The sequence below is a fragment of the Ambystoma mexicanum genome, chromosome 7q (genome assembly GCF_040938575.1).
Source record: "Ambystoma mexicanum isolate Mex_15411 chromosome 7q, UKY_AmexF1_1, whole genome shotgun sequence".
Taxonomy (NCBI): Eukaryota; Metazoa; Chordata; class Amphibia; order Caudata; family Ambystomatidae; genus Ambystoma; species Ambystoma mexicanum.
Window position 1 is genome coordinate 717,557,051 of NC_090941.1, and position 24,402 is coordinate 717,581,452.

At 45.4% G+C, this 24,402-nt stretch overlaps 1 protein-coding gene across 5 annotated transcripts in view; it reads right to left on the reverse strand.

Moving 5' to 3' along the window:
- ZMYM2 (zinc finger MYM-type containing 2) overlaps positions 1–24,402 on the reverse strand; it is a 2,192,903-nt gene that overhangs the window by 1,057,278 nt on the left and 1,111,223 nt on the right. The window lies entirely within an intron of this gene.

Here is a 24,402-nt window from a genome sequence, read left to right on the forward strand (position 1 = left end):
GTTGTGCTGCTGTGCCAAGATGAAGATTTCGGCGTTCCGGAAAATGTAAAGATGAATACTTGGTTCACCGAAGAGATGTACAGGTAAAAGCAGCTTCCCCCAGTTGGTAAGTATGCTGGCAGGAAGCAGGATGTCCAGGAAGCAGGATCTTCAAAGTTAAGTCTGACCTCCGGCGACGGTGAGCGTTACGCTGCTTGCAAGTGCAGAATAACGTGAAGCATCGGTCTTGAGGATCGGGGCAGCTTATATGACAGATCATGAGCATGCCCATTAGGGCCGGATTACCAGCCACACCCTGCCACTCCTAGAGAGTGAGCACATGCAAAGGCAATCCATTAGCAGCCACACCCAAGAATACACTTGGGGCTGCTTAATGGATGGAATGTTCAAGGTTAATGCATCCTGCTTAATGGATGGAATGTTCAAGGTTAATGCATCTGAAGTGCTATGTCCATGATAAAAGCTTTTTGGTGTTAAATAGATGTTCTTGTTTACTTTTGTTCATGAGCCTGGCGCCAAAGGCGCCAGGACAGTGTCCACCCAGGTCTCCTGTGCATGCAACCCCTGCATGCCTGTGCCCCTGACTTCATGACCATGATACATTGGTTGCTGAGGAAAAAGACGGTTGAGGTTCAGGTCGGAGGTCTCAATTCTTGTTGATGATCCATTTAATTTGGAAACTTTGGCTCGAATATTTAAGTGTGTAAATTAAGTTTGATTTATCTCTCGCCATTTTAGCTCCAAGGAGATTCTCACGACTATGTTCTTCCGTTCTGAGTATGGCTTTATCAAGAATTGCTTCTGGAAACCCTCTGTTCAAAAATCTTGATTTCATCATTGCGTATTTATTTTGTAATTTCTCCGTGTCCGGTGTAATTCTTTTCAACCTTAGTAATTGACTATAGGGTAAGTTCTCTTTCAGGTGCCTGGGGTGAAAGCTATTGTAGTGAAGGGAGCCATTCACATCTGTGGGTTTTCTGAAGATAGTAGCCTTGAACCCAGTTTGTTAGTTCAATTGTCACATCCAGGTAGTTGATTTTAGGTTTATCAATCTTAATGGTAAATGTAATCCTTTCATTACATAGGTTGATGTATTCCCAAAATTGTAGTAGTTCTTCAGTTCCGTGCCAAATACCAAAAATATCGTCTATGTACCTTAGCCAACTTTTAATCTTGTGCTTCCAGTGTTGATGTTCCAGGACAAAGGTGTTCTCGAAATAGTACATGAAAATGTTAGCATACGAGGGGGGCTACTGGTGAGCCCATTGAGGTCCCTGATGTTTGTAGGTAGAATTGACCACGGATTCAGAAGTAGTAGTTCTACACAATGTTATCTCATTAGTTCAATTGCAAAGGTTTTGTGTATGGGAATGCCCTCTTCTCTTAATATAAACCATTCGAGTGCTGTAATACCTTCATCATGGGGTATCTATGTGTATAGACTGCTGACATCCATGGTAAATAATAGTACATTTGGAGAGTCAATTGTCAATGATCTGATGGTTTGCAAGAAGTGTGTGGTGTCCTTTATATAGGTTGGTATGTTCTGCACCAAAGGTTGCAAAGCTGTGTCTAAATATGTAGCTAAGGGCTGAAATATGTTGTTAGTATCTGCTACTATAGGCCAGAAAGGCGGATCACTTGTACTCTTGTGAATTTCTGGCAAACCATAGAAAACTTGTGTAACTGGGAATTTGTTGATCAAAAATTCTTCTGTACTTTCCGATATCCAGTCCAGTGAACTTGCTTTGTCCACTATTTGTTTAATCAAGTCCATAATCATGTTAATGGGATCACTGTCCAATAGTAAATAGGTTTGGCGATCCTTAAGTAATTTCAGGCATCCAGCATTATAGAAGACCGTGTCCAATAGAACAAGCACTCCGCCTTTATCCGCTTGTTTAATGGTTAGTGTGTTGTCTTCAGCTAGATCTTTGACGATTTTCAATTGATGATTACGAATATTTTGTCTTTGTGATGTTTCATACTTCAATCTTCTTAAATCTTTTGTGGTTTTGGATTTGAATAAGTTAATTAAGGTATGGTTGACCTGTGGGTGGAAACTGCTTTTGTTTTTCATTTCCAAATAATCTTGGGATTTGGTACTGTGTATTACATCTTCCAGATTTTCGAAGAACACTTTCAGTTCCATCTTTCGGACCAATTTGAACAGATAAACTTCCTCTTCAAATAAACTTGTGTTGTGTGACGGTATGAAGGAGATACAAAGGTTTAGCGTATCCATTTGCAATTGTGTCAGATGTTTTGATGAAATATTAATCACTATGAGTGATGAGTGACGTTATTAGTTTTTTTGCCTTGGTTTTCTTTTTCCCTCGTCTTGTTTGCTGTCTCCTAAAAAAGGTTGTGCCAAAGATGCTGTTTTACCCGTCGCTCTAGGTTGATCAACCGGTGAATCTATTTGTGGAGGTATTGCCTCAATATTTGAGCTAGCGGCAGGACATTCTTCCAGTTCACTGCTAGTGACTTCACTGCTGTCTGTGTTACTATTTGCGGTTGGTGGTCTTGGTGGGCCCGATTGGCCGGGTCTTGGTCCATTGTTTCCATAGTACTCTTGCCAGGAGTACACTATTTCTCTTGCATAGTCCAGAGTATCTCTCTGAAATTTTCTAATTTTTTCAATTTCTTGATTGATGTTAGTCAATGATTTAACCAACTCTTCGATGGTCAATAGTATCAGGTCGACAGAACATTTGTTTAAGATCTGTTCCCATTGTTAAACAAACTCATGATTGTCTTTCCAAAGAGTTGGACGTAGGTATACCCTTAGTCCCTTTGGTATCCTTTTAGCTTTGTAGTATTGAGTTAGGGTTGTTGCATGCCATTTTTGGGAGATTTCTCTCCTGATTGTTGACATAATACATGCTTCTGGAGTTGTCTGTCTGGATAAGAACCGTCTTGCCCTCGATAAGAGGGAGAAAGCCTTGAGAGCCAACCATATGGCCTTCAAGTCCGTAGTAACTGTGACTTGAGGGGCCGGCTGCCAGATGGGATTGCCCTGCCCTTTCTGCCTTTAACCCCCCAGTGGAGGTCTGAGGGGTTAAAGGGCAGAATGTTGACTGGCTCCTCTTGGGAGCCTGTCTCCTGATTCCACGACGCAGCAAAGTGCAACTATAATCTCAGCATCCCGAGAGTTGTGTGGGGCACGGCCAAAAAGACTGCTGCCATAAGCCCCAGTATGTGTTGGTACCACCAGGATGAGGTCACGGGCCTGGAGAGGAAGCGAGCTGTAGCTCTATTGATGGCCGCAATCTTGTCCTCCGAGGGAAAGACTCTCACAGAGCTTGTGTCCCAGATGAGGCCCAAGAAGGTAAGGCTCTGCGTGGACTGGAGTGTGTTCATCAGTGCAGAGGCAGTATGCTGAACCACTTCTGGAGAGGAGGCCCGGACGAGCCAGTTGTCCAGGTATGGGAAGACGTGGTGGCCCTGAGGAGGGCTGCCACTGCATTCATCAACCTGGTAAATACCCTGGAGGCCGAGCTGAGGCCGAAGGGTAGCACCTTGTATTAGAAGTGGAAACCCATGATCCTGAAGCGCAGTAAGGAACGATGCAGCTGCCAAATCGGACACGTAGGTAAGCGCCCTTCAGATCCAGGGAGCACATCAATCTCCCTGGACCGTCTTGAATTTCTGCAGAGGGAGGGAGAGATTGAGGGTGGCAAGGTCCAACACAACTCTCAGGCCAGCCTGGTTCTTCTTCTGTATGGCGAAAATCCTGGAATAAAAGCCCAAGCCTCGCTGAGAGGTTGGGACTTCTTCCACAGCCTGGCTCTCGACGAGAGCAGAGTTGCTGTCCCAATCTGTGGGAGAGGAGGGGAGGATGGAGGAGAGGAAGGTACCGGTCGGTGGTATTCCATGGAGACTACAGAGAGGATCCAGGGGTCGGAAAAACCTGGTGCCAAAATTCCACGTGAAAGGCAAGCCTGCCCCCTCCCCTGCCCTTCCCCGGCCCCCCTGGAGACACATGGACCCGAAGGGGCATGTCATGCCTTTTTCCCCCCTAAGAGGCTGTTGCGGAGGAGGGAGATTGGAAAAACCCCTTAACCCCCCGCACCCCTTTGTTGTTTCCTCCGATGCTGACTCTGAGAACGGTCCGGTTGTCTGGACCTCCGTTCTTGGAAGCCTCAGAATCTGCCAAACGGCCGCCCCTTGTCGGAGCATTGCTGCGACTGTGTGTAGGCCTTGGCCGTGGCCTTTGTAAGAAAAGATAAAGACTTTGCGGTTTGCGACTTATTCTTTTTATCTAATTCCTCATCCGTGGTGGAGTGGAAGAGGTCACTGCCCTCAAAGGGAAGGTCCAATATGCGCTACTGGACATCGGGATTACACTTAGTAGCCCGGAGCCAGGCCGTCCTTTTCATGGCCGTGGCAATGCAGATGGCCAGGGCAGAGGTATCGATGTGGGCCATGGTGGACTCCATAATGACCCGCGCTCCCAGTCTGGATTCTCCTAGACCCGCATTCAAGCACGCTTGGCTGGGTCCTGGAAGTTCTGGGAGGAAGCACGCAATTTCCCGCCAGGGCCTTTGGTTAGCGGCTGAAAACATGGTATCTGCATTGGCCTGCTGCAGGTGCAAGGAGGCGTTGAAGTACAGTTTCTTCATGTACGCCTCCAAGATCTTCTCCTCCTTGCCTAGCAGCGTCAAGGACGAGGTGGCCGAGGACGACTGCGGCTTGAAATAGAGTGACACCGCAGATATCACAGAAGAGTGTGGTTGAGGATGCGCTGAAAGCAAGAGTGAGTCCCCCTCCATGTGCCTGCACTTGGCGTCGAGGCGCCAATTGACAGGCTGGGCAGAGTGCGGCTTGAGCCACCCCGTCTTGGCCAGGGCAACTATGTTTTCTACATCAGGATCCCTGTTTTGGAAGGGGGTCTTAGGGTGAGGACTTGGGCTAAGACCTCCTCCTCGGGCTGCTCTACCTCGGGCTGAGAAAAGCCCAAATACTCTGCCAAACCTGCAAGGCATTCGTGGAAGGCCATGGCTGAAGATGGCATGTCAGGGTCCTCCTCCTCATCCGTATCCATCAGGCTCGGGGGGTCCGGAGCTGGTGGAGGAGTGATGGGCGCCGTGGGCTGCAGAGTGGAGACTGGAGCCGGTGGCTGCTGCCGAGTGTGGTGTGGAGCCACCTGTACTGTGGGAGGCAGATAAGCCAGAATCAGAGGAGCCAGCTGGGGCAGCAGCATCTGCGCTGGGGCCTGTGGCACCAGAGCCAGCGGAGGAATGTCTATGGGTGCCGGTGGGGTGGCCCGAGGGAGCATGTCCCTGATGGCAACCCGGAGGATGGCCCCCATCTGGGGAGTTCGCATCAGCCCTAGGAACCTTTTGAAGAACCTGTCTTCGGAGGCTGAAGAGGTGGTAGGTGATATTGATCGAGTGGCCAAGGGCAGCTGGGGCCGGGGCACACACTGCCTGGTGTGCAGGGGAAACCTGCCCTGCGCTGCTGATGGATGAACTGTAGGCCACGCACCTGGCTGACACCAGTCGCACCTTGTGACACTCTCCTCCACCCGCTCCACAAGAGGGGGTATCGGATGAGCAGCCATCTTGTCTGGCGCGACAGCCATTTTGTCGAGCTGCGTGCCACGTCCCCAAGTTGTGGTGCTTGGCTCGCTGGAACCAGCCCAGTCCAAGATGCTTGTTGTTGGAAAAAAAAGGCCTATCATGCACCTCAGGCCATGACGTGGAAGGTGTATTGCCCTCGGCAGAGCTGCCAGTAGTGCTGCGTGAAGGCGCCCCCTTGGACCTGATGCAGGTACTAGGGCGTTGCCCTTCGGGAGTAACCCTGGTAAAAGAACCTTGCGGTTCTTCAGCATTGACACCGGGAGGATCCAGAGACACTTTCGGCCATGAGGCCGGTAGCTGGACTAGCCTCGGTACGTGTGCCGGTACTAGGGCGTTGCCCCTCTGGAGTAATCCCGGTCTTTCAGGCCGAGACCTGGTAGGCGTTTCACCCTCAGCGGATCTGCCTGTAGTATGGCATGTAGGCACCCCCTCGGACATGTTGCCAGAACTAGTGCAAGGCCCCTCAGGTGCATATCCGGTAAAAGAACCTTCTGGTCCCTCAGCACTGTCACCAGGAGGGTCCACTGACCCCTCAGCCTACCGGCCGGTAGCTGACTTAACCTCGGTACTTGTGCTGGTATGAGAAACTGAGCGGTCCCTCCCGCACAGGCGAGTCCTGGGAAGGAGTCTCCCTTGCAGGGTGCGCTGGAAAAGAGCAGCGGAACCTTGGGCCTGGATCGATGATTGACAAAGCCGGTGCGGTCCTCTGGAGGCGATCTCTGGAAGAGCTCACTCCACCAGGCTAATCAGTCTTCAGAGACCTCGAGGAAAGCACGTTGCACGCCGTACAAGCTTGCCAGCCGTAGTCAAGCCAAGACAACGTAGGCAGAGGGCCTGGGGCTCTTAAGTTGGAAAGAGCCAGTCGGAGGATGGACACCTGCTGAACCCGGTAGAAGTCGACAAGCGGCGGGGAGGAGCGTGACGCCTGAGGACCGAGTACCTGAATGATAAAAAGACAGAAGAGAAGAAGTAGCCGCACGTGGTATTACATGAGCGTAGTCAGGCGAGTGCATGCTCCCAGGGCCACGCCTCTAAATTTAAAGGGGAAGAAGATTTTTTTCAGGTGAAAAATGTTCCGTCTCCCGTCCCTCGCGAGGGATGCCCATACAGTATGGAGGAAAGGTGACGGGACATAAGAGTATACCCTCTGCTGCTGTGTGTCCCGGAACAGGCCCAGAAAAACTAGCATCTGTGTAGGGGTGAGCTGAGATTTCTGGTAGTCAATTTAAAACCCCAGGTCAATTAGGGTGGAGATGAGCCTGTCCTTTGAGGCTCGAACCTGCCCCAGAGACGAGGCCCTGACTAACTAGTCATCGAGGTACGGATAGACGTTCAGCCCCTCTGACCTGACTAGAGCGGCCATGGCATTCATGAGCCTGGTGAAGATTCTCGGAGCTGAATTTAATCCAAAGGGCAGAACCTTGTACTGGAAATGCAGGTCCATGACCCGGAACCTGAGGAAAGCCCGGTGAGGCTGCACAATAAGAACGTGGAAATACGCGTCCTTCAGGCTGAGGGAGAATGTCCAGTCCCCCTCACACAGTGTCTCAGCTATAAGCCCCGTCATCACCATTTTGAACTTCAGCAAGGGTAGGAAAAGATTCAGGGAAGACAAATCCAACACCACTCGCAGGCCCGCCTGGTTCTTCCTTGTAACAGCAAAGATGCAGGAGCAAAAGCCTGCCCCTGATGGGGGGAGGGACCTCTTCTACCGCCTCACTTTACAAGGGAGCGAATCTCTGCTAGGAGTGATGGTGCACCAATCTGTGGGAGAGGGGGAGAAGGAAGAGGTAACTGGAAGCCTCAGGGCCAGCCTGCCTCCACCTGGGACGCTGTGGACCTGAAAAGAATTGTCATTGTTTCTTCTGGTCAGAGGCTGATGAGTGGGAGGGGGGACTGGAAGAACCTCTTATTTGAGGCTTTGTGGTGTTTTTGCCAGTGCTGACTGGGAGACTGGCATTGCGGTCCTGGAACTTGCTGAAACCGCCAAAAGATAGGCCCTTGTCTGAGCGAGACTGTGCCTGCGAGAAAGGCTTTGCTGCTGGTTTGGTAAGAATCGCCAGCGACTTGGCTGTCTGAGAGCTTCTCTTCTTCTTGTCCAGCTCTTTAATAGCTGTGGAGTGGAAAAGATCAGTCCCTTCGAAGGGAAGGTCCAGGATTCTATCCTGGACATCCGGGTTGAAGTTGAACCTGGTAGTCTTTAGCCAGGCTGTGCACCTCATGTCCGTTGCCAGACAGATCACTCCGTTAGCCGTGTCGATGTGACCTACAGTGGCCTCCATAATGTCCTGTGGAACAAGTTTTGCCTCCGCTAGGCTCGCTTTGAATGAGGCTTGCTTGTCCTTAGGGATGTCAGGCAGGATGTCTGCAAATTTCCCTCCACAGGCATCGATTAGCTGCAGCCTGGATGGCGTCTGTGTTGGCCTGCCTGAGGTATAGGCCAGCATTAGAGTAGACCTACTTGCTGTAAGATTCAAGCGTCTTTTCTTCCTTGTTCAATAGGGCTGCTGAGGCAGTGCTAGACAAGGATGCCAGGGGCTTGGCATACACGGATACTGCAGCAATAACATACGGCAGGGGTTGCGGGTGTGTCCAGAGTAGCTTGCATTCTCCCTCGGCCTGTCTGAATTTAGCATCCAGCTTTTCATTGACGGGTTGTGTGGAGTTTGGCTTGAGCCTCCCCTTCTTTGCCAAAGGCTTCACATCCCACTGTAGGGGGATGCCAGTACTACTCCTGCCTCTGGAATCTCCTTGCTCCTCCTCTTCTGTGTCCTGCTGGTCCTCTGCCCCGGGAGGGGTGACTTATAATACAAAGGGTTGCCTTGTCAGGCTAGTCATTTAATAAGAAATTCAATTTCTACTGTTTCAATAGTGTGAGGATTTCAAGCGTGCTCTGAATTTCACACCTTATTTATAAAAAAAGCCTGTGACCAACAGTTATGTCAAATATATGCGGCAAGATTCAGACATATTTCATTTGTCAAAATGTATTATGCATTTAGTTAAGCACACATATTTCATATAAATTACCAAGTATCGACATAACCAAAAATATATCAATAGAAAAAAACAAAAAACAAAGACTATATAGTGTTAACTGGAGAAATTTCACTCGGACACATCTTGACCTACAAAAAAGGGTTGAATTAGCATACAAATATATAATTGCTTGATGCTATAATTGGAAAATCTCGTCCAGATGGCAATTCATGGGCTTAGGGGTCAGATGCTATAGCTGGAAGAACCTGCCCAAATGACAATTCATGGGCTCAGGGGTCTATGTCAATCTCAGATTCTAAGTGCTCAACTTTGAGTTGCCCGTTTTCTGTGCGTTGAAAATGTGCACACAGGCTGAGTACGTTTCGGCAGTAGTGAGCAAATTATTCTGCCTTTGTCAGGACCAAGATCAAGTTATTTGGACGACGCCTGAGGAGCAAAATAAGGAAACAGAAGAGAAAAATTCCAATCAATGGGGGCTCCTTACAATCTCATCCACAGATTAAGATTTGTCCTATTTTTAGGTTACATGACCCCTCCATTCGGTAAAAATCTAAAAGCACTAAAAAGAGAATTTAAAAAATGGGGTGTGCTAGTAACATGCCATTGTCAGAGTCCACAGAACGTGATCCATGACCACACCAAAAGTGTTTGTGAAACTCTGAAGACAAAGAGGCAAAAGACCCACCTAAGGATCATGGGAAAGGCACCAAGAGTGTATTACTCCGAAATTGAATTGAGGTCTCTCTGAGGTAGTCAAACTTGTATCCTTTAAAGTTAACTTAGCATCAGTGTGATGGATGAATGTAATGCTGGTAGTTGGTGTTGTGCAATTGATCTCAACTAGTGTTAAATCCTTAAATCAGTTCCAATGAAAGACCGTTCTGCAATTGAACAGAAGAACCAAACCTCTGCCAGCATTCGGCACCTGCACCGGTGCTACTAGAGGCTCAGGAACGGGCTGCTGCAGAGGAAGCACAGTAGGTGGGAGCATGGATTGTGCTGCAGAGGGCTGTGCGGGCGAGGCCGGAGGCAACATGTCCTTGATAATGCCCCTGAGAATGGAGCCTATTTGTGGAGACCGCATGAGGGACACAAGTTTGTTGAAATAACTGCCCTCACAGGCTGGCTGAGCGCGATCCTGTACCGGAGGCGGTGGGGAATATGCCTGCTCCCTCCCCAGCCCTTGTCTGTACATGGGAACACTGTACCTGGAACCCAAGATATTGGGGTATGATGTGGTCCAGGTGACAAGCATCATTGGTACCCAATCTGCCCTTGGAGTAAAGCTTCTCCTCTGTTGATCGCCTGGCTGGCTGGCCTGCGCACCTGCCTGTGTGGGTTCCCACCTTTGAGGATTAGGAGTGGTGGCCATCTTGTCTCCTGCCGCGGCCATCTTGTCTCCTGCCGCCACCATCTTGTCTAATGCCGCCGCCCTTTTGTCTGTGCCTGGAGCACGTGGATCTGTAGTCGACATGTTCCCAGGTTAGGCCTGCATGCCTGTATGCACCAGCTCTGCCTCGCCTTGCACCTCATGTGTACACCCGGTAGGCTTTGGAGGATAAGGTAACTTCCTTCTTGGTCTTCCTTCGGACTGTTCTGTCGAGGAGTCTTGTTGAACAGCTCTCTCCAACGCGCGAGCCGGCGTCTAAGCGACCTGGGCGTGAGAGCATCTTACGAAGAGCACCCGTCCCATCCGTGGTCTTCACCAAGATACCGGAAAGAAGAGTGAGTGTGCATCTGCTGTGGGGAAGGAACCGTTGCACGACGGCACCTGCTAAAGCCTAGCGAGGCCGATGCGCCGGGGACAAACTAGGGCACCGGTGGACGGTGTTCCCAAATCTGTAAAAGAAAAAGAAAAGAAAAAAATGTTGGTGGAAAAGCGTGTGGGGAATTACAAAGCTTGAGGCCTCACCCAGGAGCGCTGGTGGTAGAGGTCTATTCCCGTTGACGAAAAACAGGGGACTGAGTTGTGGCGGCGGTGGGTGGGGTTAAGGGAGCGCGAGCTCCCGGGGCTGCGCCCACACGGACCAGTAAATTTAAAGGGAACATTTATTTTTCTGGTGGATAAAAGGTTCTATTCCCGTACCTCGTGAGGAACGCCCATACAGGATGGAGGAAAGTGGACGGGTCGTAGGAGTAAAAGGTCAGTAATTATTAGTTAATTTGCTTGTCACCATCACCGCATTGGTGACTATGGAGTTCAGTTATGTTAATGTTAAAGGATATTTGTACAGCGCACTATCACCACCGGAGTGGTCCTCTGGCGCTCTGAAAGAGGGAGGGGGGTGAGTTAGAGGGAATAAGCTGTAAAAGTGCAAGAGAGCAGTGATGTGCTGATGGCAGCCTCAGCCCGGTGGGTCGGTCGGCTGGGCTTGGGGCGTTTTACGGTCGGTAGTCGTCGTGTGCTGTTGTGCAAGTCTATGTGCGGTTTGTTTTGTTGTTGCAGTGTAGTGAAGTTAGTGCGGATTGCTGCGTTTTAGGCTTGTGGTTGTGTTTTGTTTAGAGTTTGAGAAATGTATGCAGAATGATGAAATTTTTAGTGGATTGGTAAGTTGGCACTGCTGTCCTTGCAGTTATGTCTATTTCTGATGTTTTCTATCATTCACAATTCCATTGTTGCTAATTTTCAATATTCTGTCTAGATGTGAGGCAGACTAGTGATCACGATTCCAATCAAGTTTTGCACTTCCCATCATTCAAAGTTTCATCCAAGTGTGGCGCATGTTAACATTCACATTTCTATTTAGATGCGACGCAAGCTAATGTTAAGAATTCTATCCAGGTATGGCACATGTTAACATTGTTACACCTGTCTAAAGATGATGCGGGCTAATCTTAACATTTCTGTATATGTGTGGCACTAGTTAACATTGGCTAGTGTGTTAGTGCGTAATGCAATGCAACATTTACAGTCAGGCCAAGAATGGAATTAGGCTTGTGGTCACAAATCTCTCTATGAAAGCATGGCGTAATTCTATGGAAGTCTACGTTATGGAAAGATGTGGTTGAGTGGCGAGGGCTATCTGGAGTAGAGTAATTGCTCTACACCCCAAACATGCAAACACTTACAGTTTTGTTGGTGTCTGTTGGCTGCTGGCTTCCTTTGCTTCCCATGCGGACACCTGTAGACACGCCTTGGAGCCGTTACTGTGGGAGCTGCCCTTTGCCTCAGGGCCCTTAGCCGACGGGGCTGCCGGGCAGAGGGCTGCCTTGGGAAGGTCAGTTATGACCAGGTGGACTCACCAATCAGGGGAGGTGGGTGGGACTGTGAAAAGGCCAGACACAAAGGACTATACCCCACAGACTGCACCCTTTGGATGCAGCCCTGAACAGAAAAAACAGGTTCAGAAGCCAAAAGAAACACTAGACAGACACCAGATTAGCACACAGTGCTCACCAAAAAATATAAAAACAAATGATTAAATAAATTATTTTAAAAAATATGTATATTAGAAAAAACACTCGCACCACTCCAAAAGAGTGCATAAAGCATGCCAAAAACGGATTACAATCATTGTGAAACTACTCACTCAGAATCAACCAGCCCCTAAAGGTGCTTCCACACTGGTTTCTCCTGCCACATCCTTCCACATGGCAGTCGTCAAAGTAAATGGTAAATGGAAAATGGCTGCTGGAGCCAAGCCACAAACACACCTGACTTTTCTGGCCAATTGCAAGTAGGGAGGGTGGGACTGGGAAAAGGCCAGGCACAAACAAAGGGCTACACCCCACACACTGCACACTTTGGATGCAGCCCAAAACAGAAAAAACAGGCTCAGAAGCCAAAAGAAACACTAGACAGACACCCAGATTAGCAATGTACGAGGCACAAAAAGGGATCCCGCCTGAACCACTAACGGAGACAGCACTACATACTGAAGGAATGAAACGAGGCAATTACTCTTTAACTATAGTTATACAACAGCACGCTTGAATATAGAGAAACTTTATGATATTCACTGGTAGCTCTGTGTAACTAGATAAAGTAAGGTTTGTGCTGAATACAAACAATCATGAGATAAAGGTAACTACACTCAGCAGCATTACAGCTAAACACCTAATATCGTACTAGTAACACGTTACGAATATGTCATGAATTTACAAGATGTACATGATTTATGGATTGTTTCTCTTTATTTCTCTGAATGTTGTCTTATTGTTGTCTGTTAAATGTCCATTTATGTGACCATATTGGGATTTTATGTTATGTTATGTTGCATTTATATAACGCCTTATATACCATTGGTATGGTCTGAAGGCGCTGGTAGGTTGAACGCCCTTGGGAACCGAAGTTCGGGTCAGTAGAGAGAGTAGGGGGGAGTCAAAAAGTGCGTGTGCGCACTATGTATGTGTGCAGCTGGTGCGAAGACAAGTGGTAGCTGCTTCTTAGCTGTAGGTGTGGTGGTTGAGAGATCAGGAGTATGTGTTCGCTCTGGTCGGCTTTATCCGGAACGAGTGTGGCTGCGTTAGGCCTGAGAAGAACGCCTGGCTGGGTGGTGAGAAACCAGCAATGATTACTTAGAGTGATGTGAAGTAAGCGGGAGATGTAGATATGAGAACAGTTATACCGAATGGTGTCATAGTATCTCTGTGTTCTAGATGAGTGGTGGTGTAAGGGAGAGAGTAAGCGTGGGGTGTGGCGTGATGTATGTTTTCAAGAGTTTCCTTCATTCCAAGGCATGTTAAGTATCGTCCGTTGCATATAATCGCCCGTTCCTCATACTCGACCGCTCCACACATTCGTCCAGTCCGCACCCTACGTTTGGTTCGCACCCTCGTCCAGACCGCACACTTCGTCAGGTCTAGACACTTGTCAAGACTATATGCTCGTGTAGTTTATCCACTCGTCCAGTCTACATACATATGATGAATATGGTTGTGCGGTTCAACATATCTCTGCCACCAGGAAACCAGTCCAATGGCTACCCATCAAGGAACACATCACCTTCAAAATTCTCACCATCTCACACAAATGTCTCAACAACAAAGCACCCATGTATCTTTACCAGAGATTTGCCAAACCCAGGCCTACTAGAATGGCCTACTCTAACATGGTCACGGTTCCCAAAATCTCCAGGTCTTGCGCAGGTGGCTGCCTCTCAATGGAACACTTTACCAATAAACATAAGGAGCATTGAGTCACAAACGGCTTTCATGAAGTCCGTCAAAACCTGGCGTCTTGTATAAATTGCCCCTGGTCTTAGGTGTCCACTGCAAATTGCTTACCCTTACCTGTACTGCTACATTTCTGTATAGGTTGTTCGTTGTTTTTCTTGTACACCTGTAATTGGTCTCATGCTCATTATGGTTCTGCTCTCTGTAATCCTTGAGTGATCCTCCATAAAGCTGTAACTAAGTCATTTGCTTGCAACAGTGCCTCAATGCCTATGGGCTGCAGTGCCCATTACAAATTCAAAAATAAAATAGACTGCGGATCCATTGTTGGACTCCAGTTTTTGAATTGTGTGAACTTCCCTGATCCTGTGTGACAGTGCCTCCTCGGCAAGGATTAACATTGCAGCTCCTTTAAGGAACTGGGTATGGACTTGGACTGAGCCAGAAGTAAGCAAGTGGCCGCTGGCAACTCTGTTGCAACGTGATTGTATTGGCCTCGATACCAACTGATATTTGTTCCATCTCCATAGGTCCCGCCTCTGCATACTCTCAAACCACCCCTCTTCCTATATATACACGAGTTTGCGCGCGCACTCGTAAGCAAGTACTCGCAACAAGTATTACTTGGCCGTTTAGCCGAGCAGCCTATGGGGGATTTTCGGTTGAGTGAAGGTCAGTGCTTTGTGTGAGAGAATGAATGCACGTGGCAGAATATACTCGTTAAAATCTGATATGCCGAACGCGGCTGGATTATATAATATCTCAGACAAAATATCAGACAAAAAACTGCATGTTACCCATAAATCAATTGTTCTTAACCCTTTGCCTGTTCCACCTCATCATGGAGGAGCTCCTGCCTTTAAACCTCAAGGTTTATCTACACCAAAACCCTTTAATAAAGGTAGGGTTATAAATGACAGTGTGGGAACAGTGCCTATAAATCAACGAAATGTCGATTCTTCAAATAATCAGTGTACATTAGGCAGTGTGGGAGGGGTCCCACAAGTTCTGACAACACCATCTTGGCTTCCCCCTGTCCCATTCCGGCACGCAGATGGGGACATCATACAGAGAGCTCTCATTTACATCTTCATTAGGACAAAGTGTGGATAATCCAGAGGTTTCAATATACACAAGTCAATGCGAAACCCCATTTCCATTCGTAGCTCTCAGAATAATCATAAAATTGTGTCTTTGCCAGACTTGTCTTTTCAAGACCAATCTGTATCTTTTGTTCAGCTCACCCCGCGACGGTCCAAACTGAGGCCTTTGGGAGAGAGCCTGGAAGTTCAGACACTGATGATCCACAAAAGGCGTTAACCGCCATTAACGCCATCCTATTTACTCTCTTTACATTGTTTGAAACACTTGATTCAAAAATCTCCTAACAAGCGTCTCAAGTAGATTCCCTATTGGCCTTGCTCCAAAATAAGGGCAATTGGTCGAAGTACCCTAATCAAATTCCATCTCAAGGAGAGAGCACGAAGGTAGGTGAGTCTTTAGTTGTTGAAATTGTCCCAGTGTTGCAGGGGGCCGATAATTGAGAACATAATCAGACCCTTAACAGACTATCAAAATACCGTCCTCGCACGTGGGAAATGCACCGTGGACTAGCGTGTTGGACTCGCTGGCAAAATGCGGCGAGGAAGATTTTGGTCCGTTGCAACTTCCGACCGGGGACGATTTGAGAGCCACGGGAGATATGGCCGTCAGGGCTCAAAACAGTTGGCAAAGAACACATTTTATTTGCGAGGAGCAGTAAAAAAAAAAAAAAAAAAAAAAAAAAAAAAAACAAAGAATATGCCTTCATTGAGAAATGCGAAAGCCTCTTTAAATTCCCTTTTTAAAAAAAATACCTTGACCGAAACAAAATTCACAGGTGCACCAAACTGTGATCCGATAGTGGATCAGGTGACCAATGTAGTCTCGCAGAAAGAAGTGCGTCTGGATAAAGATACTATTAAGTCTCCCTCATCCCATGCTCCCTTAGATGATCTGGTGCGCAAGCTCAAACGAGATGCCAACCTAGGTGTTCATCCGGCCCCAAACCTTCAGGAAGCACCGGTGGCTATTACAAGAGCTGATGTGGCGCAGAGTGCAAGGAATTGATAACTGGGAGATCAGCGATGCTGACTGTACTGCATAAAGCAGTTGATACCTACCTGGCTGAACGTGTGCATTGTGCAAATGGTGAACAGGGCTTGCGTGGGCAGGGAGCGCAGCCCAAAACGGTCTCTTGGGCGAGCTTGGTGGATGAGTGTCCTAAAGGAGAGTAGATAACTCACCCCAAAGACCACTGCACAATACTGCTCCTAGAGACATTGATAAACCAAAGTAAATGCCTAAGGAATTTATTAACCAGGATCTAAACAGCAATTTAATGGACCCGATTATCAGTGTATCGCAACATTCGATAGCCTTACAGTCGGACTGTCATTCCTGAATTCTAAAATGTCGAGTGGGGCCCTATGATTCCTATAATCTGAACAGACAGTGTTCTTAATGTCTTTGGAGATGTGGTGGAGCTTGAAGACATTGTGTCCCGTGACATTGCACAGGTAGAATATCTTTCAGATACAGTTACCTCAATTGTGAGATTATGGATACCATCTGGAGTAGTCTTAAATGCCATATGGAAAGCAAAAATGATATTGTTTGAAATGGTGTTTTTGATTGCGCAGGACCCGGAGCGATTAGCGCTGAGAGCAGAGGTGATTAAATCACGCAATAAGATCTATTTGGGCTCTTTGAAAGGAGGGTCGTCCCGATGTGGTTCTGAATCCAACAGTATAACCATCAACAGACCCACAGCCACTCTCTTTTAGGGTGGCAAGTTGGAACTCTCGAGGGCACTCTCACTTGCAAGCATCTATCAAAAACCTTCCACAACAACATGCTCTCCAGGAGACCTGGTATACTGAATCTCTGACATGGGACAACTATGATGTTGTCCTCTTGCCTGCAAGAGCCGACTCGAGAGGTCATCCCTCTCCAGGCCTATTAGTAGCTGTAAATCTAAAGCAGGGTCTCACAATTGAAGCATGGAGGAATGTAAGCCTGTACATACAATTGGTGAAAATAACATGTTCACAACACATCATTGCATTTGTAAATATATATCGCAACCCGGTGGGTTTGGTAGATGAAGCATTTTATCAAGGATTGGCAAGACTGTTGGATTTGATAACATCGACTGTGGAAATTACTGACGCCATTATAGTTAGTGACTTAAATCTTGATTGTTTAACCATTACCTATAAAACTAAGGCTCAAGAGGTGTCTATTTGGTCTAACTTTATGAGAGATAGAAATGTTTGTATGTTAAATGGAGCAGTAGAAAGGGATATCCCATCACAACACACCTGGCATCGAGAAGCAAGTAGAAGTACGATTGACTACATGTATGCAGATCAGAGGTTGTTTGCTAAAACTTGCTCATTTGAAGCAATCCCCCAAACGCAAAGTGACCATCATTTGCTATCGTTGCACATCCAGTGACCGTGAAATTGAAGCGTGAGTGGATGATGCAGGAAGTGGCTAACAATACCAAAATACGACTGAAGTGGTCGCAAGCTAAATTGGTGAAATATTCACGGTCAGTTAACTTCAATGCAAACTCACATGTCTTGATTCAATATACATAGATCTTCTAGAACCATTTAAGAACACTGTCATTCCATCACAAAGTAACATAACTCATATCCAGACCTTTGATCCTGAAATTAAGCATTGAAAAGCTGCTTACCGCAAGGAAAAAAGGCTAATAATGGCTGCAAATTTAAGCAATTCCATCCAGGCGTTGAGATCAGCCAAATGTAAATATCTTAATTGTATACGTGGCCGACGGTCACTGGTTTTTCAACATGACAGTGAACAGATGCTGAAGGCCATAGGCACTAAATATTCTGCGGAGATCTGGGGGCTCTTTAATTACTCAGCTGATTTGAGCCAAGCTAATGTCCAAACAAGTGCTGTACAGGAACAGCATTGGGTGGCCCATTACACAGCCTTGTACAAGGATAGTGAATTCAAATTAGCTGATTATGTAACACAAACCACATCAAAATGGTAATTTGAGCGGTCGCCAGAGATCTTAGAAGAACTAATTAAAAAATGCAGTTCTTCCAGAGCGGCTGGCCCTGATGACCTGCATAATGCCTTGTTTAAAGTGGATCCGCAGTATTGGGCAAAAATCCTTTTCAAAATCTTCAATCAAATCATGGTAAGTCGCACTCTATCGGCCTCTTGGAAAACATTCATTATTGTTCCTATATATAAAAAAGGTGACCGTACTAACCCGAAAAATTGTCGCCCAATTGCGCTAATAGATGCGCCGGGCAAGCCTTTTGCTAAATTAATCCTATGCAAATTTATTGCTTGGACAAAGTCGGCCCAGTTAAGAGACCCGGAACAGGTTTCGTTGCAGGATTAGGAACAAATGTCAATCTTTTATCTCTCAACGCCATAAAAACCCAATGTCATACAACCAATCAGTATTCTTTGCCTTTGTGAACCTACATGTGGCCTTTGATTCTATCTCCCGCGTACTACTCATGGCCAAATTAAAGAGAGACGGTTGTCCACCGGTATTACAGGATGTCATTCATGCCTTTCACTCGGACACCTCTATCCACGTTCGTCTTACATTGGAAGGATTATTATCCTCTCCAATCAGAACGGCACGTGGTCTCAAACAAGGCCGTCTATTGGCATCAGCAATTTTCAATTATTTTCTACAAGTTCTTTAATACTCTTTCTTGCATATAATGTCAGACTTCCCAATGCTTAATGGTAAAGCAATTACACACTTAAAATGTGCTGACGATATAGTCCTCATCTCTAAAACTCTGATGGGACTGCAAAATTTGCTTTGTGCATTCAACTTGTATTTGGAGTTGAATCAATTAAAACTTAACACAAACAAAACCCAAATAGTGACGTATTAAACCAATAAGAGCAATCGGAATACATATACTTGGACCATTAATCAGATCAAACTTGAAGTAGTCAGAAAGTACACTTATTTGGAAATTACTTTTGAAGGCATGACTAATCCAAAGGGTCAGGTAGAGAGCATGGAGCAGAAATTAAGCACACCATACCACAGGCAAACATTTTATTGTATCGGTATGGCAAGTCCACAATAAAACCAGCTATTCTTTTTTCGGAACTTGAAAACTATTCCCACAATCCTTTATGGTATAGAAACACTACCGACTTGGAAAGAACCAAATTCTGACAGAATAGAAGCCAAATTTTGGAGATCAGTTCTGCACCTGCCTCAGTGTGTGCCGGGGGTGTGGTTGCGCTACAAATTGGGCTTGATTTCCCTTCATGCTCTCCTACTTTTGGCAACTTTGTGCCTTATTGCGAAAATGTCTTGTTGCAACGCAGCCCACAAATATGTTGAAGGTGATTGCAAATCATATGCTCTTTTCATGCAATACATTTGCTAAGCGATGGGTAGAGAAAATCTTTACAATTCTGGGAGATGCTAGTATATCAATTGACATGCTGGTCACAAATCTAGAAAAAACAAAAACATTAATTTATCGATGTGACTGGATAGCTACGAAAATGCAATGTTTAAAGTATCGCCAGATTTGCAAATTAAGATTTTGGCCTAAAAAGGTCAAAATGACAGAATCTTATCTTTTGAAATCACCATCTGTGGAGTTTAGAGCAGTTTTTTTTTTTTTTTAAGCGTGCACTTTGACTTATGGGCTACCAGACAAGTACAAGCTAGAAGAAAACTAATACCAATGCTTCTTATTTCTGTAGATTCTGTGCAAATCATAATTTAGTTGAATCGTTTGAACATCTCTTGTGCCACTGTCCAGCGTTACACAGCCTAAGAATAACACACTTTGCAAGTGCTATCTCAATTGTAGAACGTGTCGAACAGGAATTACGCTAGTCGTTCCTTTTATGCTCTGGTAAAAGCATAATACACATAGTGTTTGTACATATTTTGAAATCATTGAATCTGGATAATGACAGCTGTCCTGTTAAAACACTAAATATAGTGTGAATACCGTTATCAAATGACAATGAAATGGAAGTACTGGGTTGGAGCGAACAACAAACACGGTAGAGACAAGGAGGAAAGTACCTCTGAATAGCCATGTGCCATTCTTTGTACCTGGTTTACCTTTTTCTCATTTTTTTTGTAGATGAAAAATTTAGGAATGTTTGTTTTAAATTTTTGTGATACATAGGCCAACAATTCATTGTTTTAGTGGTAATTGATTGTAATACTGTTTTGTTTAATTGTTGTCTGATTGATATATACATGCACGATTTTATGTTTTAAGTATAATGGATTGTATATCAAAAAAGGATGACAACAAAAATACCAAGTATTTAATGTTTTGTTGTTGGATTAATTATATTGAAAAGCTGATTAATTTCAGCTAATACAATTAAAAAAATAATTACGAGATCTATTTTCTGAACTGAATCATTCTACACCACAATGCAAATATCTGAAATTGGAATGAAATCATCAAATTATGGTATTGTGTGAATGCATTATGATACGGTGGGAACACAGTATGGAGACTTGACATGTCAATATGCAAATTGTTGGACTCGGATGCTTGTTGATTGAATTGATATTACCGCACGTGTTGATAAAATTGAACATGAATGTCCTGATGAAGGGCTCAATAGTCCGAAATGCATTAGCACCTACTTGCATTTACTGATAAATGGAGTAACTTCGACAAACCTTGAATTTGTTCTTTTCACCAATATTTTTACAAAGAAGTAACAAGTAAACTAAAAGGAATTAACCACTTATGCTACTGATCAATTAAAATGTATGTAACCACCTGAGTGGTAAAAAGGGAGTGCAGCACACACGGAAGGCTAACCAGCCTAGGTCATTTTATTTGCTAGACTCCAAAGACTTCTCATTGAACCAAATTATGTCTCCCACTTTGGGACACATGCTAAATCACAGGCCCTGGGTAATTTAGGTATACCATATATTTCACTTTGGTTCACCGTTTTGAGTTTTTATATAACCAATGCTGCAGAAAATAAATTTTCTGCTGCTGAAATTGTGCTGATATCTGAGAGATAATTCCTCTAGAATGGTGTCAAGTATATGCCAGGGGTACATGGCTATAATTGGAGTAGAAGTCCGCTCATCTCCAATTTGAGAAAGTATCTGTGCTGGGTCCTTTTGAGCAAGCCATCTCGAGTGTACGGAGTCGTACCTCCAAGAAGCATTTCGGAGAACAAACATTTTGTTGATGCTGGACTATTGGATGCAATAACAAGGGGGGGGGTTGTCCTACCCTCTATGGATCTTGGGGGTGCGTAGGGTAAATTCAGTGCACACTGGTTTTAGACCCTTACGGTGGCCGTGCAGTTCGGGCAACTGTTGAAGGAAACCGCATCCTTGCTGCTGTCAAACAGATATCTCTAATGTAGTATTCATGTACAAAATTCCAATTCTTTTATACACAATTGCAGCTTTTTATTGATTAGCTGATGCTTATTTTCTTTGTGCAAAGCATTTTAGTACATTTTTTACATATGACAATCTATAATGTGCGTTGTGGAACACAGAAGCATAGTTAAACATTGACTATGACATCAATGTGAAAATAAAAGTCAAAGTAAAAGGCATGGCAAGTAAAGCATTCATTTGTACATTTTGTTTGTGAGCAAAAATGTTTCATGCCAAACATGAAAACACAGGATAAAAGTTCAGATGGAGGAGACGTTGGAAATCAGTCTCCTATGCCCAGCTAAAGTCTGACCTCATATTTGGATGCACCCATCATGTTTGAAGAGCACTGTAGAATGGGAATAACCTACATATATATTAACTTGGCTGCCTGGCCTACATGCCCTTGAACTGTACGCTACCATACAAAGCAGGGATAATCTCTGTGTATACAGTTTCTATTAAGTCCACTCTTCCTAGACGGTAGAAACCATTCATCCAGCAGGGTTCCAAGCACGTGTGCTTTAATTTATGTGTTGGACTGTCAGTGGTTCGTCTCATTCATGAATGCTGGCAAATGGTCTTTAAAACGGGAAGTGGTAAAGCTGAGCCACCAGTTTTAGACTTCCAAAATTGTTGTTTTCAAAGCAACAGCTGCAGTGTCTTTCCAGACATGTTTGTACAGAACAACTGGAACTCCCCGCGTCATAAAACGGAGGCCCCACTCATTGCCACAGCAGACCCTTCACAATGTGCCCAGATTGACCTGAAGCAGGAACAGCAGTTCTCAGGCCACCATGTCCCCTTACAAGTGAATAGAATTCTGGATCACTCCGTCCACTATAGTCATCCCAGTTTCAATTTTAACCTTTACACTAGGTTACTGCTAGCCCGGGGAACTGGTTTGAATGCAAACTGCTCCAAGTGCACATAGACTACACCAATGAACAAGGCAAGATGACTCCATGGCCTCTAGTGTTGTGCATGCTTTAAGTTGGATAGGCCCACTCCACCAGACTGTGTGGGGCCCTATGCCACCACAAAAAAGGAAATATATCTCTAATCCCAGTATAGTGAATGGAAATAAGAATACCATCAGTGTCTGGTTCAACGCCTGGGGCAAATTGTCAGCTGCCTTTGAGATTACTAGAGGCCTAAAAAGGCTGTATTTTGGCCCTGCTCCTTTTCGCCCTCTTTACCTCCAGCATCAGCAAAGTCTTTGAAAACATCCGTAGCTTCCCTCCTCATCTTTCGACACTAAAACTTGATTATCTATTTTACGTTGATGACTTGGTGTTTGACTACACACCAATTGGGCTCCAGCTTAAGTTGGATGATGTGGAAGGGTATGCTAGCCTTAACAAACGTACTAACAACTTGAAGAAATCGAAGATCTTGATTCTTCGTCCAGGTATGAGGCAAAAATGTAAGACTTTTTGGTGGAGTCTGAATGGTGAGGTGCTGGATAAAGTCCCAACGTTTGTCTACCTGGGTACCAAATTGCAGGCTTTGCAGAGTAGCTCTGAACTACAGAACCGAACCACCTGACCTATAGGGCACAAATGCTGGCAGCACAGCCTTCTGGAATTAACAGAATATATGGCTATTTCTCACTAACAGATGTGCTTGATTACTACAAATTGAAAGGCGTCCCCACTTTAATGTATGGTGGGGAAAATCACAAGCTTCCATAACCGATGTGCAGGGAAGTGAATGAGGGCTTATTTTGTAGGAAAGTCCTGTCACTCCCGAATGGTGTTCCAATGGCAGTGATTCACGTTGAACTAGGCCTGCCTTCTATCTAGTACTATATTCTGTCAAAAAATCTTGCATTATTAAAAGGTATCCTGTGCGGTGAGGGGGGTGGGAAAGGAGGCTGCTTTTGGACTCTAAATAAAATTCCTGCTCCCATTTGTTGAAGCAGGGCCAAACTTTAATCCTTGAGGAAAGTGGCAATCCTGTGGATATGCTCTTGAACTCCTCTCTAAAATCCAAGAGAAAACTAAAAGAAGGGGATTGAATGCATTCACTCGAAAATCTAAGATCACATAAAAGGTTCAAAGATTTGCTAATTGATGTAAGGGCTGTGTGGGTGTCATCGACCTACCTAAGCAAATCACCAACTCGACATGGCATAGACTGGATATCAGATTGAGGCTCACTTTACTACCAACTAAAGAAATGGAGGGTGCTAAAACGGGGATCCTGTGGGCCCTAAGTATCTGCCGCTATTGTCTGGAGCAGGGCCAGGGTGAGTCATTGCAGCACCTTTTACTGCACCGTGGGGCTTTAAATGACAGGCACCATCATTATTTTGACCATCTGGTGGAAGACTGCACTGTTGGAGAAGACGGAATGGTGTGTCAACGAGTTTGGAGCTCATATGGTCAAAATCACTGGTTGACCGCAGCAATGTACTTTCTCAGAGATTTTAAATTTAACATAATAGGTTGTGGATTTGTTCATTTTTACTTTTTTTCTTTTAACTTATGTATGTAAAGATGCAATTCATTATTTGGACACAATTCTACTGGCTACTTCCTATTACTAAGAGATAATTTAATCCTATGTTCAATTTGTGAAAGTTCTGCGTCCTTGCTTCCAAACATCTATAATCTATAAACTAGCTGTCAAGCGGGCAGCCTGTTAAGCATGGTCTGATGGTGTTTAGATTAGATATAAGAGCCCTAGAATAACTATGCAGATGGAGCCGAGTGCTTGTGACCCACTTAGCAGGTTAGATCAACCAAAAGGTATTAGCAACTGTAAATTAAAAATAAAAGGAAGTATGAGAGCATGCGAGCCTCGGCAGACTTGGTGAAAGGGACTCATTTCAATCACAATGCAGCTTTTTTGGAGGGGAAATTGGTAGCCTGGACATGGCTGGATGCATACCCAGATTTCAAGATCGTGCTCTTCAGGGAATACCTAGGGATCACTTTGGACCTGCTTCTCCTATGAATACACCGCCCCTGTAATAAGGGATACCAAGGCCACTGTAACCTCCTGTTCAACTGACCTCTGTTAACCCCAAACTGCTTGTACAGCGCTACGATGCATCCTAGCTAGGTCTGCGCTCTATGAATATAAATCGAAATAGAAATACAAAAACAGATAGATCAGCATCTGTACTACACGCACAGCACACGGATGAACACTTTCCAGGACTATATGAAAAAGCAGGTGCTGAGTGAGTTGGCAAATCTTGGATGGCTGGTCTGCTTTCTACTATACAGAGATCAG